We start from the raw sequence: 21,381 nt of genomic DNA, 5'->3' as shown, positions 1-21,381 counted from the left end.
ACTTTCAATTGTGCCATGAACTGAATTGTTTTGTTTTATGGTTTAGTTTCAAAATGTCTCCCATAATTCTCTTGTGTGGAGAAGTGGGGCTTTTGGGAAGGGAACTGGGTTATAGGGTACTATATTTGTTTATGGATTAATCCACAGCAGAATATTCTTTCTCGGAAGTGGAGCTGGTAAGAAAAGGCAGATCATTAGGGGTGTGACCTGGAAGGTGTATTTTTGTCACGGCTCCTCTTTCTCTAACTACTTCCTGGCTGGCATGGGGTGAGCAGCTGTTTTCCACTTTTCCAGGTCCTTTCACTATGTCCTCTCCATCTTGGATTCAGCCCAACTATGGACTGAATCCTCTAAATCCTCTAAAAACTGCGACTGAAGCCTCTAAAAGTTGTGGGCCAAAGTAAATCTCTCCTCCTTTAAAATGTGGCCATTGAGTGTTTTGTCCTAGAAATAGCAAAAGTAGTAACACGGTTATATTTCTCTAAAGAATTCACATGTGGAACCCAAAGTCCCAATATGATAGTAGTTGAGTGTGAGGCTTTTGGAAAGTCATTAGGCTCATCAAGGTCATGCAGATGGGGCTCCATGATGGGACCAGTGTCCTTATAAAAAGACGAAGACAATGGAGCTCACTTTTTCTCCCTCCATACAAGGGCATCATGACAAGTTGAGAAACTGTTATGATATCCACGAAACAAATCTGCTTGCACTTTGATTTTGGACTTTCCAATTTCCATAACCTTGAGAAATAAATACTTATTGTTTTAATTGCCTTGTCTGAGCAGCCTGAGATATTTACTCCACATAACCAATAAGGACTTAAGTTCTTAATAAATAAGCATCTCTCTCAATTCAAACAGCGGCAATAACATGAGCAAACCCTTCAATAAAAAGTTAGACAAAGAGTACTGCAGTGGAGCAGGTGACTCAGTGAAATAAAAACTCACAAAATTGTTAATAAATGAGAAGATGTTCAGCTTACTAGTCATTACTGGGCAAATGCAAATTAAAGCCATCATGAGATGCCATTTCATAACAGTCAGTTAATAAAGCCAGTTTGATTGTACAGGTACCAGTTAGAATGTAGTATACATGAACTGTCCTACCTGCAGGGGAAAAGGAAAATTATACAAGCTGTTTAGAGACCATAAGTAGGGAAAATAAGTTCTAGAGGTGTTTGTACAACGTGTAAGTAGACATAATCAAACATATTTACTGAGTCAGTATAAAAATTAAATGTGGGCAACAACTAAAGGTTCTTCAACAAGAGAAATAATAATTAAATCAAACGTGGAAGTTAAAATCACTGCATTCAAGTGGTACTCATCATTGCAGTTATATCTCATAAAATAACTCTGAGTAATAAAAGCAGATTAAATCTTAGTTACTTCCTTCTTTGCAGGAACAAAATGCCAGTCACCTGCACCTTAAGGAAAGGGATATTTTGGTTCCTGTTTCAATTCTTAGCTAGCGCCAAAGCAAGGTAGCATGGAAGAGTGGCACGTTAGAGGAGAGCTGTTCATGGTATGGGGACAGGAAGTAGTAAATGAAGGGCAGAGCGGGTGGGGGTTATTGCCTTCTAGATCATGCCTCCAGTGACCTGTGTCTTTGGTTTAACCCTGTCTCCTAAAAGCAAGCCACGTATTTTGCCTCTGTGCTCCAATCACATTCCAAAGCCCCACTGAACACATGACATTTTGGGGGATTATCTAGATACATATCATAAAATATACTAACACACAAAGAATAATATTGATTTACATATTTTAAATATGCATTGTACTGTGTTTTATATTAAGAACAAATCTTAATTTTAGGGTAATGGTTAGAGTTTATTTTGAACTCAGAAACCATCATCAGGCTTGGTTTGGTAGAAAGACTCAAAACTGAGAAAAGCTCCTACAATTATGGTTCCTATATAAAAAGGGACAGTTTAAAGAGAACAGGCAGATGGGGTGAAGTCCTGTAAAAACCATGCAGAAGTCTTCCAGGAGTCTTCTCCTAGTGGAGTCAGAGAAATGCACTTAAAATTTCCAACAATGGTGTATATGTTGGTTACTTTTCTCTCATTGCTGAGACTAAACACCCGACACCCAAAATGAAGAAAGGGAAGGTTTATTTCATTCACAGGTGGTGGAGGGTTCAGTCTATACTCAGCTGGCTCCAAGGCAGAGTGGCACATGGCAAGAGGAAACAGCTCATGATGGTGGAAGACAGCAAAAGCAACAAGAGCAAAAGTAGTATGGAGAGAAGACTTTTTCTGTCCTTGTATGTAGACTACCCGTCCCAGGTCGAGTGTGTCACTCACACACATAATCTCAGCCCTGGATCATGAATCGAACACAAACTCTAGAAGCCCGCCTAGTACAAGTGCCTCCATGATTGCATGAAGCTTTTGGAGGACATTCAGAGGCAAACCGTAAGAGCGTGTGAAAAATAGTTGCTAACCAGAGAGGTTCATCTCTTTCTGAATATATGTCTGAGTATCTACATCAATGACCTCAGTTGCTCAGATTCTAGCTCTATCAGATGAAAAACATGTTCTTCCCATTAAATCATACTGGCACCACTGAACTCAAAGCTCAGGCATGTTAGAGCATCCTTATCAAGGAGAATATTTCAAGCATTCAAAGCTCATCTCTGAAGAACTTACTAAAATTCAGTCCAAAAAGGTCCTTTTTGAGAGTGTGCAGCATTTTAGGAATCCAGTCCTGCTCAGCTGTATGGATTTGGAGGGGGAGAAATCAACTGGGAATAGCAATGAATGTACAATCTTCAGTGTAAAACAGCATTTACTAAATGTAGCTTCTTAAAATGGAGGTGAGGGGATACATGGGTGCCCGTTATCTAATTCCTTATACACTTTTATTTTTAGTGGTTTAAAATACAGAAAAGAAGTTAGCGTTCCAGGGAAACACCACTTTATTCAGATTCTTTCAAAGAGGTAAGATAAATGTTATTAGAACCATATACTATAATAGGGTTACTAAACTAAATAAGTATACTCTATCAAGAAGCAAAGTAAATTAATAAAAACTTCAGAGATTTTTCTCTTGATGTTTGCTTTGCTTTCACATGTATGGAACAATTTCAATATTCTGATATATAGACCAAGTTTATATGTTTCAGTGTTCTACAAATATTTCATAACTGTTTTGCTGACCAATATCTTTTTGTTTCCCTTTTTTTCCTATGTGATGACTCCTACTCCTTCTTTAAGACTTAATATCACTACAACCATCTCTGTGAAGACCCATTATTATTTCATCACTGCTGTGATTTGCATATGGTTTTGGTGAGTTCCTCAAGGGTTCTTGTGTTGAACTATTGGTCTCTAGTGTGGCAATGTAGAGAGGTGGTGGGATCTTTAAGAAGTAAAATCTATTGAAAAATGAACTTTTGCAAGCAATAATAATTACCAATTTTTATTCATTGCTAATCTTAAAGTATGTTGTGTGTACTAAGTACTTGAACCCTCAAGGTATTCAGTAAGGTAAATGTTGTCATCCCCATTTTATGATGAAACTAAGGTGCTAAAGGCAAAGAAAACTTAGCAGAGATCACTCAACTAGTAATTGGAAAGTCTTTGCATCTAACCAAGGAGCTCTGCAGCCAACCTGGGAACTCTTCCTTTTCCATGTCTCTGATTTGCCTTGTATATAACTTTACTGTTGCATTGTTACGTGAAGGGATAATCTGTGCCATTTACCTCCCAGGCTATGTGTTTCTTAGGTCCTATGGTATCTTTTCTCCTAGCAATTTTCCTAGAATAGAAAAGGTGTTAAACACATTTATTTAGTAAATTAGTCATGAAACTCTAGAATTTAGATTTCACTGGGATGTATAATTAGAACTTAAAAAACAAAACATGTGTAAAAAATTTCTATATAGAAATACTGGGAGAAATAAAACCTTTAAATTAGTTGGGTTTATTTATATTTCAATAGGAACACCAAGTGATTAATTAACAATGCATAAGCTACTCTTGTGTATTTATTTGAGGGTATGCAAAATATTTTTAGATTTTTTAATAAAATATATTTGTGTTTCAATATACATATTACAACAATTATTTAAAAACACAAAATTGTGCTTTCTTTTTTTATCAAATGTATTGATACTTAATTACACTATTTTGATGTTTGCAATCATTCATGGTGCATATTAAACACTCATATGTTTATTTCTATTCATTTTATATACATGCACACATTTATGTACTCACATATATTCTTGTTTTCATTATTAAAGTCATTTTCACAGTGGAAAGAAAGAGCCATTGTGTAAATTATTGGAAGAAAACATGCTACATAAGTATTAGCTCATTTTCTAAACTTACTGATTTGCATGCTAAGAAGGTGTATCTGGAATGCTGTCCAAAGGAGACCTGGCCCTGGAGAGTTGCCAAAAAAAAGTGGTGGCTTTTGCAAAAATAGCCTTCCTCCTTGTTTCTTAAACTCAACCGCTACAAAAATTTATTGCATCACTTTTTTGCTTGTTTCTCTTTCACTTTAAGCTCTACACCTGCTTAAATCCTTCAGTGTGGAGTTTATTTGACTTCTACGGCCAAGGGAATGCACTTTCTCTCATTATGTCGTGGCAATGGCAGTCCAAGTTAAGAAACCATTTAAGCAGACCAGGAGGGGTGCACGAATCAGAACAACAAACATGTGATCCTAAGTCACTGACTCCTATGTTTCTTGTTCTTCAATTTAACGCAGTAACACAAAGCAGAAGTCCAGGATACCAACATTAGTATTAGAAGGAACTCATAATGAAAATGCCCTTGTGAGGCGGGACCAGGGCTTAGTCCACTGTTGCTCCAAAAGGAAGTCTTGCTTCTAGCAAATGCACAAATAAGAGACTTCGTCTTTTATCACGCCACTCCAAATAAAAGAAAGGAAGCAAGCTGAAATTTGTTAGAAGAGTTGATTTCACTACATGTTTATGTTAATAGGGTATTTGACTTTTGAATGCTTCATAAACCTTGTTATGCTTTGCACTATTTGAGGCGTAAAACAGCTGGAACACTGCCAGAAGCCTTAATTGGAATCAGCTTAGCAGGGGCTGACAAGATTTCCTAGTGTTTAGTTTCAAACTTATTATAAAAATGCAAAATTATGTGCTATTTATTTTCTCTTCCTCTTTGGTTTACACTCATAAAGGTAAGACGTAGCTGCATTAGGAATTAAGCTCCTTTTTTCTTGGTCTGCCCTGGTGTAGAGCTCTAAGTTGAGCAGCAGTGGTGTTGTCTCTTCCTATTAGCTGTGGCCTCCCTCTTCACGCAACAGAGAATGTCACAGATTTTCCCCGATGCACGTGGATTCAGGGCTCAATGATTACTCAATGGCTAGCCCGCAGTTGAGTTACTGAGCTGTGTGGTCAAGTGTTACCAAAGTGGTGAGCAAAACCATGGAGATATGTTCAAAAATGGCTGTTGGGGGATTCTTAGGTTTGTCCTAGCAGAGGGACATATTTATCACTGATCAAATATCACACGTAGACTCTGTTAATTTCAAACAATGAGAAATAGATCAGATTTCTGTCTTCTGCCAAATTCTAGGTATTAGTACTGTTTATTTTGTTTCTCAGCTGAATTTTTTTTTTAGCTCAGGGGCTCTAGTGTCTCAACATGATATTACTGCTTACTTAGTATACTGTTGCCTGAAAATTACAAAATAATTTAATTCCTTTAAAAAGCCTTTAAGTGGCACCTCTATGCCAGATGATGTGCTAGTGACACTAATATATGTATAAAACATGGTTCCATCTTTGCTCTTGTTCTGATTTGTTTGGAATGAAACAGAAACCTGGGCAAATAATTTAAAATTAATGATGAATGGATTTTGGTTGGAGATATTGTCTGGTTAATGAGTTAGCTATCCCAGAGGAAACCTACCCTTTTTATTAAGACACAAAAAAGGATGAAAATTCAATCTAATACTAAATTTTAGAAAGACTTTTCCATTATGGAAAGGTAAATAGATCTCCATTGAGAAGAGCATCTGTACTTTTTAGGTCAAATCATATACTCTGCTTTTGCTTTGTGGAAAAGACATCTCTTGAAATGAGACAATGGTGCTTTATTTATTATCCAACATCTGTTCCAGAGACAGTGTGATGGTCAGTAGAATGACCTAATGGATATACTTGCTTTGTTCTTTAACTTGGGAGGTACTCTTTTGTGTTACATCATTAACTATAACATTACTTAGAAAATTTTTGTAGATACTAGATCACGGAAGCTCCCTTCTATTCCTTGTTTGCTGAATGTTATATTAGGAGTAGACACTGTATTTTTCTGAAATGCTTCTACTGCATCTCTAGAAGTAATTGTAAGGTTTCATTTTCAGTTTTAATATGATTGGTTAATTTTTGGATGCTAAATCAACATCACGGTCTTAAGGTAGACCTAACTGAATTCTTTGAGTTTCCTTCATTTTTCTCATGCTGTTCTTTTCTTTCTTTTTCTGTGTGTGTGTGTGTGTGTGTGTGTGTGTGTGTGTGTGTTTATTGGGGATTGAACTCATGACCTCATACTTGCCAGGCAGGCACTTATGCTGCTGAGCTAAACCCCCGGCCTTCCTTCATTTTTCTTTTTCATTGCTATGTCATCTGAGAATGGTCACTGTGTTCTAATGTTGCCAATTCACAAAATCTCCTCTGATTAGTGCTTTTCCCTCGCATACACATTTTGATAATTTACTCTTTTTCTGCCTATTTATCTTATTAACAACTCAAAGAAGAGTATTGAAATCTCTGTTTATAATTATCGGTTTTTGTATTTGTCTAGAAGTTCTATCAGTTTTTGCTTCATGCATTCTGAAGTTATATTGTTAGGATTATAAATGTTAATGACTTTCATACGCTTTTCATGATTTGACTCCTTCATTTGTAAAAGGCCCTCCTTATCTCTGGTGATAACTTTGACTATAAAATTGACTTTTCTGATCCTAATATAAGCACTAGAGTGGATGTTTTTTAAGGTTAATATGACACATACACATTTTTTCCTGCCCTCTCACTTTTAAACTTTTAGGATTAAAATAAGAAATCCAACAAGAATTATAAAATATTTTTGATTTAATGAAAACAAAAATAGTACATTCAAATGTGTGTGGTAAGTCAGAAGCAGTATCCAGTGGGAAACTCATTAAGTGCCTGTATGAATATTTATATAATATGAAAACCTATTCAGGTCTGTATAGTTAAAGTGAATATCCTTTATGCATTATGTAACTGGGCCTTGTTTATTTTTCCAGTTTAAGATGAAAAAAAAAAACATTGTGAGAATATGAGAAAAGCTAACCCATTTGGCTTTGGTATTTGCATTCCACATCTAGTAGTTCTGTCTTGGTGACAGACTTATCTCTGCTCTTCAGTAATGTGACGGGGCCACATTATTGTCAGCACTCTTTATTGTGCTGTTGAGTGCAGCTGAACAGAAACAAGCCACGTTGTTTGGTCGCACACTTGCGGTGGGCATTGCTTTCCTTTCAGCAGCATGGATTTCCCTAGTGTGGTCACTCTTTCAAGCTCAAAATTACCAAAACATAATTTTTTCTCCTAAAATATTCAGCACCTTATTCTCTACCCTCACAATCATTTATATCTTTCTCTTACATTTTGGCAAGTTAGTTGAAGGGACTTGTCATACATGCAACCTCCCTTTTATGGGTGTACTCATTTGTTTTCATGTATGAAATCTTAGCATCCATTTGTATAGTCACATTCGTTCATATCTAAAGTGAATTCTTCACTGATTCAGTAAGTCGCAGGCTCTCTTACACATTTACAATCTTAATCTAATACTTACTCTCTCTTTTTATATCATTTTCTTTTCCCTCTGCTAGATGATTCATAATAGGATAAAATCCAGTTGTTTCTCCTGTCTTAGGAATAAAACAGGAGTTGTTCTTATAATTTTTCTGTGTAGTCATTTTTTACTTTCTCTTAACCACTGTTTGGCTTTGGCTCTACTGATCCACAACAAATTGATTTTGTCAGCACAGAAAATGACTTCCACATTACTAGATCTAAGAGACTACTCTTGACTTTTCTCCCTCTCTGATGCACTGGCAGCATTTTATACCTATGTTCACCGCTTCCTACTAATACATGAGCTTCATACGGCTTTCAGGACACTATGCCACTGTGCCCCATTGATTTTCTTCCTGCTGCACATCACTGATTCTTGTTCTTTCCTTTTCCTATAACCTTCCTTACCTTCCAATGTTGTTGGTCGTCCTCTCTTCACTCTCTGCACTTATTATTCTTAGTTTTACCCAATCTTATGGCTCAAGATGTTATCTGTATTCTGACATGTCCTCCCAAAGCTTACATCTCAAAGAAACATCTTACTGAACTTCTGACTCATATCTTCAAATTAGGACACCAGGGGAGTGATGATGGGCAGCAACTGTGCTTCCCATAATTACTCAAAGACTGGCCATGTGAACACTTTTCTATTTGCAAATCGTAAGGCTTAAGGGTCATTCTAGAGGTCATCCCATACATCAGCCCAGAAGTGACACACTGTACACCATCAGATGACCCCATGTAACTCCAAGAAGACTGTAAAATGTAGAATAATTCATGGATATTTAATGAACACATGATATTTCACCACAATGGAGTACGTGTAATGTAATATATTTCAGAAAGATAAAGTCTATAAAACTGTATGCATATGAAATTTTACTTCTATTTTGAAATATTTCTATGCTCCATAATGAAAATATACTCTTTTTATAATAAGAAGAGGGCTCTTTTTAATTCTGCAACTAAAGGGAAAGACTACTGTGGCCAAAGTGTGACAGTTCATTGACTAATATTAAAGTATAAAGAAAGGGATGAGGAAGAGCAGGGCATGGAGACAATAAAAACAGAATGGACAAAGGGTGATGATGTTCATCAGAGAAGAGAACATTAAAGCTATTGGCAGGGCATGAATGTGAGCAAAATACATAACACATAATATTGAACCCCCTGACCAAAACTCGTGAAACCAGCAGGGAGAGTGGTTTGGGAATTTGGAGGAAATTAGTAAAATATGTTATGCACATGCATAACTCGTCAATATTAAACCCATCAATCTTAATGATCAATAAGCACAAATAAAAGTGTGGGAGGTAAAAAAAAAAAAAAAACAAAGGGACTAAGTTTTAGAAGAATGCTTAATTTCTTTAAAGATAAATTTGAAAAGCAGATTTGAGGGCCTCAGTCAGGTGTGGAGTGACTAGAGGGAGGTCAACAGTGACAAAAAATCGTGACAGGAATGAAGAAAAATGGATTAAGAGGGAATAGTGGTTATAAAAATGGAGCCACAGAAGGTATCAAAAAATGCCTTGTGTAAAAGATAAAAAAGTGCTAAGCTGTTAGCCTGTACTATAGGAAACCCATGAATGAAGGTGATCGCAATATTGTAGGAGCCAAATGTATGCATTGTGCATGCCGCTACCTTTAAGAGATATATTTGGCAACTCTATAACACATTATGCATTTAAAACTAAGTAAGTGATTTGTAAAGCAGATTGGTTTCAGGATAGTGATACTTGTCTATACAGAGGAAGATGAAAATGCTGTTTGAATTTCTAATGCTGGATTTAGAATTGATTCTCTTCTTGGTGCCAGGAGGAATGTCGCTCCCTGTTATATCTAAAATGAGGTGTTCATTACTGATGTTGACAGCCTGAAGTGAAGGTGAATACTCTGTCTTGATAAAATGAAGATAGACTCAGTTGTCCAACTCAGAGCAAGATTTTTTTTGATTGACAATAGTGGATTCTTGAATAAGCCTATTTCCATTGCTTGAGTTTATGAATTTCTATGTACTTTTAAACAATACAGATATACTTAAGCAACTGCTTAGAAGTTTACATGATGATCATGAAACTTTCGTTTGCATGTGGCAATTTAGAGATAATTTATCACTATTTGTGGAAGAATTTCAGAAGACTAATGGGAAGGAAAGATTCTATAAGAGTTGGCTAGGGGTATATAGGAAGACAACATTCAGGAACTTGACTACAGAGGGAGTGGGAGCGTCTTTATAATTGTGTCTTTATGCACACATGTATATATAGTTAAAACATCTACGTAGAATCGGTATTTCTTACCTTTCCTTAACTATTTTAAAATGAACAGTTCTTATTGACTCTTGTTTTAAAATGGGGAATTTACTTTAATCTGTGAATACTAACATAAGGTTAACATCTTGGAAACGAAGGCTGAACAAAGAGAGTTGCTAAGGCTATAATTTGATTCCCTTCAAAGTTTATAGTCTTTATGTACTTTATGAAGATATATAACAGAGTAGGGGAATCCAGAGAAAGACAGCCTGCTGATGATAACACTTTCTTCTGAATAACAAGATTCACAGTTTCTATTCTGTTCAGGAGACAGTTTACTAATGCTCAATTGTTGTACTTGGAGCACACATTTTCATCTTCATCTCAGACTCCCACAAAAGCTTTCCTTCTAACTACACAGGGTCATTTTGAAGAGCTTCTGGCGAATACAACATCCCCCTTTCATACTTCATGTGAACTTTTTTGATTTTCCTGTATATATCTGAGCATCCAGTAAGGAAATGTTTTGCTTACAATATCCAGCCTTTAGATTCGAGTTAACTGTATACTGCCTTGTTCATCTAACACTGGTATTGTATCCTCCAGTTTCTTGCTTTCCAGGATGTTCAAGGATTAGACGATAGACTGACTGGTCATGATGCATAGCTATCCAGCAATAGAATGCAAGATCTACTGATTTCAGTCACTGTGCTTATACTAGCCCCAGCCAGACTATAGATGAATGATTTAGCTACATCAGAACTACAAGGAAAACTCTATGACAAACATGAGGAATTATTCAGCTATCAAAAACTGACAGTAAAGGGAAAGCATCCAAATTATTCTCACCATAGGCATCAAGAGAAGGAAATAAAAAGGAGAACAAAACCAGAGAGAAATGCGGAGATTATTATTTTTTCTTTCTTTGAAGGCTATTTTGTTTTTGCTCTTTTAAAAACCACTCGCTAAAGGCACCCGTACTAAGAACTTTGCCTGACATTGCCATTAAAGAAATGGATTATAAAAGAGCAGAAATGCCAGCCCTGGAGGTTCTGTGAAAATGCTGGTCGTAGGGAATAGGAATTGAAAAGCAAAGATGGTGTTTGCTGAATTTATCTTCTCTGGTGCAAAGGAATTTTGCTTTCTCTCCCCCTCAAGCCCACGGGTGGATGCAATGAAATTCACTGACATAACTGGGCCAGTTGCTTTTTATTTCAAGTACGCTGTGAGAAATACTTGAAAGCAATCATCTGTGCTCAGTAATTGGCTGATAAAGCTCAATATCCTCAGCAATTACAGTCACTGTTCATTCAGGAAATGCTCTATACATCATTTGAAAGGAGGGCAAAATTGTAAATTATTATAATACAACCTGCGCAGTGCTAGTAGAACATGCTGTTACCATGTTAGGAATAAAGATTTAGACACTGAGTGGAAATTCTAGTCAGAGCAAACACAGGTCACTGCAGTTTCAAGGAGAACTGAGAAGAGGAGCTAGTCATGGAAGGGCAGTTGTGGTGACCCTGAGTTTTCCACAAAGAAAATTTTGTGCTCGAGAAGTCAGCCAAGAATGTTGCAGGGATTATGGTGAGAATTACAAGTAACCACAATGGATGTCTACCTAACTGTATAAGATAGGAAGAAACTTATAAATTGTCCTAAGCATGCCTATCAGTAACAGAGCTAGAGAAAAACTTGATTGGTAGTCAATGACTTTAAAAGAAAAACTAAATATGTGTTAAATAAACAGGCACTTTTTAAGAAGGTGTAACTGATAGAGTGTGGTAGTGCATGTCTGTAATCTTACCACTTGGGAGACTGAAGTAGGATGATGCTCGTGGATTCCAGAATAGCCTGGGCTGTGTAGTACACTTGAGGCCAGTCTAATATATACAGTGAGACCATGTATCAAAAAGGCTATTTAAATATATGGGCATAAGAATAAGAAAAATTTAATTTCACACAGAGACACACAAGGGAGAAATTTAGAGCTAGGTAACATCTAGTTAAACTCTCAATCTCCAATTTATAAATCAGATTCTAAGGTACAAAAAGCTAAGTGATTTGCCCAAAGAAATATTGCCTTTGGTTGCAAAACTGACATACAAATTCAGTTATCTTTTTCAAATAGTGTATGACCTTCTTTCTCATTGCTTTGTTTAGTTGCTCATGTTGACATCCAGAAGTATTTCCTCATTCAGCTTTATGATAACTAGCCCTGTTTTACAGATCAACATTTAGTGCATTCTTCATCTGCTTCATTTTTAGAGCTCCCTGGTGAGTCAGCATCCATCAGTGATCCTTCATGTCAGAATAGGAGGAATATTATTTGTTCCAGTACCCTCAGCTTGTCTGCGGATAGACACTTGTTCTCTGTTTCTTGGGTAGTCAGTATTACTAATGGAGTTACTTTTAGCTGAATTTTTACCATCTCACCTAAATTACAGAGGCCAGAGAGCTGAGACTGTTACTGAAATTGTTGGGTTCATGCTCCAATTTATATCTCAATGCTTTGACAGAGCAGTGCACTGTGGGCCTTCCCTAAATTGTGTGTATGCATTCGTGCATGTATGTTTCTCTGTATGTAGGGATGACATGGCATTGTGTACTGACTTCTATATTTCTGCTTCCTTCAAACTTCAGAGTCTTTCTTGTATCTGTACTATGCTGGAATTTTCTGACATTCCAACCTCGTTAAATTTACCTTACTGATAAAGTCAAGCTTTACTCAACCAGTCAAGAGAACTGTTACTAACAGATACATAGATTGATGCATTAAATTTAAAAGTATATTTATAAGACTGCACATATGAATAAATTTGATGTGTGTATAGTCTATTTCTCAGGCCAAATTCTCTTAGAATCCATTCCCACATAGTATTGCCTGGATTAATTTCAGTAATAATTAATAAAATAAATTAATACAGATGGAAAAAAATTGCAATTCTCATGGTAAATAGTGTATTTCTTTATAGGTAAGTCCTCAAACTTACCACCTTGAAGCAAGTTGATACTGAATCCTTATTATGGATCTTTGGGAAAATGAGATGGATAGGGTCACTCTTAAGAAGTATAAGTATCTACCTGAAAGAAAGTTTTCCCAGGAGAGGTTACTACAGTGTCCTCCAGTGAGAAGCTACAGTTTTGTAAACTTATGAAAGCAGACTGCTTCCACTGACACAGAAGTCTATATTTTCAGCTTTCTTTGACTTCCCAAATAACCTTCTCAAGTCTCAGGGTCAAGGGTCACTATGGAGACAGAATAAGTTTATTTTTATATATGCATATATCTTACTTACTTGGCTAATCTTTTTAAGTGCAAGTTTTACATTAATTAAATTATGAACCAGTGCCTGGGAGTAAATAATTGCTAATTAAATAATGAAATTGAGGAGTTTTCTTTTACTTCCAAGTACTTTGGCAAATATCCACTCATTATCTTGAAAATGTCTGATTTTCTACCGTCTGCTAGGGCTCTCACAAATCTTGCTTCTCTATCACTCTTATTCAGGTCACTGATTTGCAGTGCGCTGGTACACAGATATTTATAGTCTATTTGGTGACCAGAAGTATACCCAGGTGCAAAGATATTATTGACCAGGATTTTCTATTTTGGCATCCTAGGACACCCGGATGCCTGCAGGAATATGAACTTTGCTCTCCAGCAGTGCTGTGATATACATGTCACAGTACATGAGGTCCATGTAGCTAGAATAGACATTGGCTGCATTTGGGACTCTTAAGAAGCTCGGGGAATTTTGCCAACCATTTTTTTAGGCATCCTTCCTGAGAATTCATGTTGCATACTGTAGGAAGTTTAATTTTCCTGTAAAGCCTCTGTGAAGTTTCTTTGAGGAAAATGTAAGGATTTCCTACCCTGCATAATCGAGGAGGAGTCTCAATGTAATGATTTCTGAAATTTGTCAAATGGAGAGGAGTCAGTGAGGTATGAGACAGTGTGGAGAAATTAAATATTTTATAAATAGCCAAGATACGCCCTGGAAAATATCACCCGCATCATTTGTAAGGTAGGAGGCAGAAATCACAAAAGGAAAACAAACTAGGTACAGTAGAGAACATCTGTAATCCTATTTCTTGAGAGGAAGGCTAAAAGGCAGGAGGACTGTGAGTTTAAGGTAAGCCTGAACAACATAGCTAGACCCTAGAGTTATGGTTTGTGGCTAGCTGTGCTCTCAAAGCCCCATTCAGTCATAAGGTTTTTTCCTTTGGAAGAGGCTGAATCCAGAGTGTGTGATTGATTCTTAGTGCAATATCAGAATTAAAGCTGTGGTTTAGGTGAGTGATTGCTGGATCAGTCCACTGATTGAACTGGTATCACACTAATCCCAGTAGACAATGTAATGGGCAGAAAGAGGCTTTAGTCATTCTCTGTCTTTGTCTCTCTCTGTGTCTCTGTCTGTTTCTTTCTATCTCTGTCTCTGTCTCTCTCTATTTCTCTCTCCCTCTCTCTTTCTTTTTGCTTTTGATGTCTCATGGCCACCATGAACTGTTGTACCATGGTACCATGTACCATGCCCTACCCTGCCTTGGAGATAGCTGATTATAGACTGAAACCTCTACAAACTGTGAGCTAAATAAACCTTTCCCTCTTTAATTTTGGGTGTCAGATATTTTGTTGCAGCAAAAGAGACAAGTAACTAAGACAGAATTTGATGTCAGGAGTATGGTTGTTATGATGATACATGACATTGAGGCTCAGCAACCTTCGAGAATGGCCTGTGAGAAGAGTTTGAAAAGTTATGTAGCTGCCAGCTGAAAAAAAAATGTAACTGGGTTGCATTAGGCTGTTATGTACGGGAGATTCTGGTCAGAGCGCCAAAGGTTAAAATGTTCATAGAAATCCTGCTGGTAAAGTCCAATGCTGGGAGTTTTTTTGCTAGAAGGAATGAGATGGCTGTTGGACTCCAGGTGATATTATTTACAGAAAGTTTGATTTACAGAAAGATTTACATAAAGTTTGTCTGCATTTTGAACATGACCAGAGATTGAGACTGACATTAAGGGAGGCAGACTAATTAATCTTGCCAATGACATTCTTCAAACTTTTATTTTAGAGAGAATAAAACCAAGCAAAATGAAACAGAATAAAGCCAGTTCAAACAAGACAGTATAAGCGACACAGGATTTCAAAACAAAATAATAGGAAATCAACAATTGTTACCATAATGCCCTTTGATTGTCTTCAAAATAGCTGCCTATACCTACAGACATAGTAAACTCAAACAAAACATAAACAAAGTGTAGCAAATAAAAACAAAACAATGAATGCAACACAAGACTTCAAAACAAGATAATAGTAAATCCCAAATGGCTACCATAATATATCTTGTTATCATCAAAATAGCTGCTCATGCCATCAGATACAACAAAATCAAATAAGATAAAACAGAATAAAACCCAACCAAACAAAACAATGAGAATGATTCAGGATTCTGAAATAAGATAATAGGGAATTAACAATAGCCACTACCTTCAGAAGGAGATCTCCTAAATATGCTACACTGTATATTGTTATCCTTATTGTACAGTTGATCAGACAACTGGATTTAGGCTTACAAAGGCAGTGAAACAATACACATTGCAAGCATTAAGTTGTATCTTAACTCAATAGCTATCATCACAACCTGTGTTTCCCCAGATCATCAGGTTGCTTATGGGGGGAACCATTGGTTCTTGTGTCTCTGTCAGCATGCTGGAAGGAGCTGGCATCACTTTCCCCTAGTCAGGACTTTGCTTTGAGAAGAAAACCACAGAGCATTGTGTTCTGTAGTGATGGCAGCACAGATAAATTGTTTTTTATAGTTGGATTCAGAGTTCTCAGAGATTCAGGCACTCCAACCCCTGCAACCAAGAAAAAAGAAAACCTAGCTACAGCTCTAGTTATAGCAGACCTTGGCATCATCCTCTTGGTGCTGGATTTAGGTGTATGCAGAATGCAAGGTTTGCAGGGTTAGGAAGTCTTCCACTGGGATTTCAGAAGCTCTTGGAATCCAGGTTGTATGCCCCTGAGAGGGAAGTGTATGAAGCTGTTAGTGTGAACCCAAAGGTGCAGTAGATACCACAGAATTCTGGAAAAGTCAGGAACATGGATCATCTGGAGAAAACTTCAAGGAGGGATCAGAAAAGACCTACTAGAGAATCCATGGGAGCTACAGCCACAAACCATGGTAAAGGGTGGAACCACCCAAGCTTTTTGGGATTCACAATTTATCACAGATTATCTTTTGATGCTTCACAACAAACTACAGGACTTAATGTTTGCTTTGCTGGGTTTTGCACTTGCTTTGTTTCCATTTCTTTGTATTCCCTTGTTTGTAACTTTTAGGAAGAAATTGTCTATCTTGTGCCACTGAAAGCTGGAAGAGTTTAACTTTTTTATTTGTACAGCGGCTCATAGCTGAGAGTTTGCCTTAAATTTTGGAGGAAACTTTTGACTTGGACTTTTCAGCAATAAGCAAACTGTTGTGACTTCAGCAACTCTTAGAGATGGACTAAGTGTCTTTGCATGAAGGTATGTGCATGAGTCTTAGGGGGCTGAAGGGTAGAATGTTACGGTTTGTATGTGCATGCCCTCCCCAACGATTTATGGAGTCATAGGGTTTTTTCTTTGGAGGTGACTAAATCTAGAATGTGTGATTTGTTGGGATTAAGTGTGTTGTGCTGAGATTAAGGTTTGTGATTTCTGGATCAGTCCATAGACTGGATTGGATTGGTGTCACCCTATTCCTGATAAACTAGATACCACAGAAAGGACACAGGGACAGGAAGAGACTCTCTCTCTCTCTCTCTCTCTCTCTCTCTCTCTCTCTCTCTCTCTGTGCTTCTGTCTCTCTATCTCTGTCTCTCCCTCTCTCTGCACAAACCTGCTCTCACTGTTTTTGCTGTCCTCTGCTCCCTTGAAATGTTGCTCCTCTTCTGTGCATCACCCTTCCTTGGAGCCAGTTGATTTTGGACTGAAACCTCTACAAACTGAGATAAACCTTTCCTCTTTTAGCTTAAAATTTTGTGTTATCAATGTAATCTTCAGTGCAACAATACTAGGAAATGGGGTTTAGTAGTAAGTGTTCAGCTCATGAGGGACCACTCCCATGTGATTAGAATAATGCTCTGAATCAAAGACCTAACTAGGGAGTTCATCCCTTTTTGTCTTTCCACTTCAAATCCACAAGGAACAGAATTTCTCGTCGATGTAGGAAATATACTTCAAAGTGCCACTTTGCAAGCAGAGAATACATGTTCATCAGACGCTTCGGTCTGATCTTGTCCACTTTCAGAATTATGAAAAATCTCTGTTTTCCATAAATTACCCAGGCTCGGACACTCTGTTTTGAATTGTATCTTCCCTGAAGCATTAGAAGGTATGTGTAGACAATTTTTGGTTAAATAAGTGTAAGAGGATGCCTTTGCGAAATTTCGTGGAAATACATACTTTATCCCTGACTAAAAGAAGAAAGCTCTGCTCTTTTCCAATATACTTCTGCACTTCTTATTTTCAAATATTGTTATATTGCTTGGAAGTATAATAGCCATTGTCAGCTCATGAGGTAAGAAGTGTAAGAAATTAAAGGAATGCTGAAGATGATAGATCTGAGGGTGCAAAGAGCATATTATTAATTATTAATATATTATTAATTTCACTAACAATGACTTAATTTTGATAATTATTTACTTACACCAGTGTGGTGCTCTTTCTCACTTGCTTTCATGCTACTAAAAACAATAAACATTGTATGATATATGTGCTAATTGAAATATTTTGGCAAAACATTCAGTTTCCCTCAATGTCAGTTTCTGTAACTATCAATTGGAAGTAACACCTTCCTCACAAATATGAATCAAATGATATATATATATATATATATAAATTATTAATGTTAGATGAATATGTTATATCCTCAAAATAATGAAATATATTCAGTATGAATATTCCAGTTTTAGAACACAGGTTTTCTTAAAGAAAGAATGGCACACACATTTAGATATCAGGGTCTTGTGTGATATTTATTATATTTTGCCTTTTCACAGACTTACTTTGTTACGGCTAGAAAATCATTTGACTTCTTTGGCCTCTATTTTTTCAATGGAAAATTTTAACATGATAACCCCTTCCTGTCTGTGAATGGGTTTGTCCTGAAGATCAAAGACTGCAGAATATTTAAAAATTTTAAAACACATATTGATATACTGTGAAGAAATAGACGTGAGGCTAAATGTTTCTGCGTCTTACATGGAGATTATATACTGAAAATTAAATAACGTTTTGTTCTTTTAGAAGAAATTCTGGTTAGAGATTTACTTTCATATCCATTTGAGGTAGATGAAGATGCATGTGTTTTTAAATTTTTAAGATGCTGCCATATTTTATCTAAAATTTGTCAGGGCTGGGGATTTAGCTCAGTGGCACAGTACCTGCTTGGCAAGCACAAGGTCATGAGTTTGATCCGTAGCTCCAAAATAAATGAATACGTATTTAAAAAATGAAAATTTATTATTTTTAGATTATGATCCCATGATAGAGGGGTAGAAATAAGTGTTAGGAAGTTTCAGGAATTATGAACACATTAAAGAAAACTAGGGCAATATATTCCAGAACAAAGTATAAGAAAGTTTTGAAAAAAATGAATTAGACATATTTGTGTGGAAGAAATCTTCACACACATTACATTTTAATAACTGTGTCAACAGCCCAGAAAGTGTTATATTATGAAGAAAATTAATTATCCATTTCTGTTTTCCTGAGCTAGTGTGAAATGTAAATAGTTATAGATGCACATAGAACAGTGTCTGTCTCTATTAGAACATACATGTGTGGAAAACTTCTGAAGTGTAGAGGTAAGCTTTTGCTTTTGAAGATGTCAAAGTCTTACAAAATGGGTTTTCAAATGTCTGACTAACTTAGAACCTGAGGTGACTTTCTCAAGTCTGTTTGCCCCTGCCCCAGCGGGTGGCAGTGTATACACTGTTTTCTTAGCAAGGTGCACGTCCTGCACCACGTTCTCTCCATATATCAGGCCTTGCAGTCTTTCACTGTAATTAGTGCTATTTTTGCAGTGTCTTTCAGTGTGTTCGGACAGTGTTCTGTAAGAACTCAGTCTTCCCACCCAAGCACCGTCCTTTCCAGACCGAGACATCTCTCCAGCTTTCGCTGCCCTTGCTTCGCACCTAACTGACAGCCCTTCCTTCCTCTGACCATAAATGTTATTTTTAAACTTTCCCTTGCTTGCTGTTACAAGTTTCGATGAGGTCTTGACCAGGATGGCAATTACTGGATGGCGCTGCCTGTCTGCACTCTTATTAGACTGCTTCTTAGAGAGTTTCTGCCTTTCTTATTACCTTCCTACTAGCTTAGACTTGAGAAACTTGGTCATTATGGGGAGAATTCTGGTAGAAAATATTTATCTTCTCCAAAATCTAATCAGATGCAATCTTTGAGTTATGACTATTAGCATTGTTGCAAGAACTTCCAAACACCGACTTGAAATATAAAGTAGCTTCAGACATTTCGTTTGACACCATTTAGCTCGTGGTGCGAGGCTGTTGGCTTCCTGCTGAAAATAAAAATGAGAGAAATGCGCCTGCCCACACTTTTCTCACGGGATCTGGGTCATTGGGTCACCACACTGTCATTTGCTCTTCTTAAACTGTCCCCTTGCTTTTGATGATTGTACTTAGCTGCTGTCCTTCCATTCCAATTCGATTCCAACCCCAAATAGACCAATTCCGAGCTTAAACACAGGTGCACTTAGCAGCCATCAAACACGCTTTAAATTCATGGAAAACACCCTCCTTTGTCTTAACCTTTAGCCTTCTCAGGGAAGTAGCTCTAGAGTGAAGAAATGTTCAGATTGCACCAACCACTTGCTGCTTGTCTCGATTCCCACACTATTTTAACTGGTAAATGTCCTGAGACCCATCCACATACATATTTCTAACTTTTCTTACCTTTATTATATTCATCCCTTTCACTCATAAGATCCCGAGCCTGAAAATAGATAGGGGGACCTGATAAACTGTACAGATCAGGTGCTCGTGTATATTTGTAGTATGACATGTTTTAAAGCCTGTTTTAGTCACTGCAAGTGTGGGGGATTGTCCTGAACAACTCCTATAAATGCTAAAAGGAATTATGCATGAAAAGCTCATCAATGTTAATAGATAACTAAACCTTATATTTTGTTAAGTAATGAAACTTCTATTAGGGGAGGGTGAGCTACTTAACGTGTGGGTGTTAGGCTCAGAATTTACCTGAATCAAACCTCTTAATTTAGCTACTTATGCTTTATATCAATGAATAATTCAGTCTTGATGTATACACCTTTAACCAAAGAAAATTACTTATTTGTGGTATTTAGAATTCATGTAAAATACTCTGTCCAGCCTCAACAATATCTTTGTTATCATCATCAAAATGATTCTAAATACAACTGATAAATTTATGCTTATTAATAGAACTCAGAAATATACCTGGAAAAAAACCAAGTTTGGCTGTGCAGTATTAATTTTACAACTGAAGGCAGTTTGTATAAGACGTAACAATGAGACCACATATTAGTGATTATTGCTGGTAATTTTGTGGTTTATGGAGCTTAGTTTTAATTTTTATGTCCTATCCAATGATGCGCATTTGACATTCATGTAAATTGCCTTGGGTAAGGCTTATTACAAACTACATGTGTTTTCCTTGGAATAAATGATTTGAATTCTAAAAAGAAAATTATGTAAAGTTTGTAAACAAAAACAAAAAACTTTCTTCTTCTCTCTTTAATTGCAATAGGAAATAAATTTCCATAATGCATATGCAACTTAATTCCCTATCTCAAAACTCTTGTGCTATAGTTTCACTATTCCTATTTGAGAGGATTTGCCAATTTCCATGTCCAGTTGTAAAATAACATAACAAGATTGAGACTACTTTCCTTTCAGGAAATTAGTTTTAGACTAAAATGTGCCACTACCATTTTTAATGCAAGTTCTAAAGAGCTTTGGAGATTAAGAGCTGATTTTAAAATAAATTTCTCATAAAATGAAATTGTTTCAAAGGTGATATAATTATTTTCAGAGAGAAGAAGAATATCTTAACACAGGCAGAAGACGATGCAGATTTTTTTTTATATCTGATGAACAGATTTCCATTTAAGCATGATATCTATTCGCCACAAGTGTCATCAGATACGAGGAATGAGTTCTCTTTCTTCTCCCTTCCACGTTTGAGACTCATCAAAATACAGATTAAGAAAATACTACATCCAAACAAAAATTCGATATTCCATGAACCTTGGAGATATCTGTA

The sequence above is a fragment of the Cavia porcellus genome, unplaced genomic scaffold (assembly GCF_034190915.1).
Source record: "Cavia porcellus strain 051 isolate PalLab524CR breed Dunkin Hartley unplaced genomic scaffold, mCavPor4.1 scaffold_20, whole genome shotgun sequence".
Classification (NCBI taxonomy): domain Eukaryota; kingdom Metazoa; phylum Chordata; class Mammalia; order Rodentia; family Caviidae; genus Cavia; species Cavia porcellus.
The sequence above is the reverse complement of the archived record's forward strand: the minus strand, read 5'-3'. Positions refer to the sequence as shown.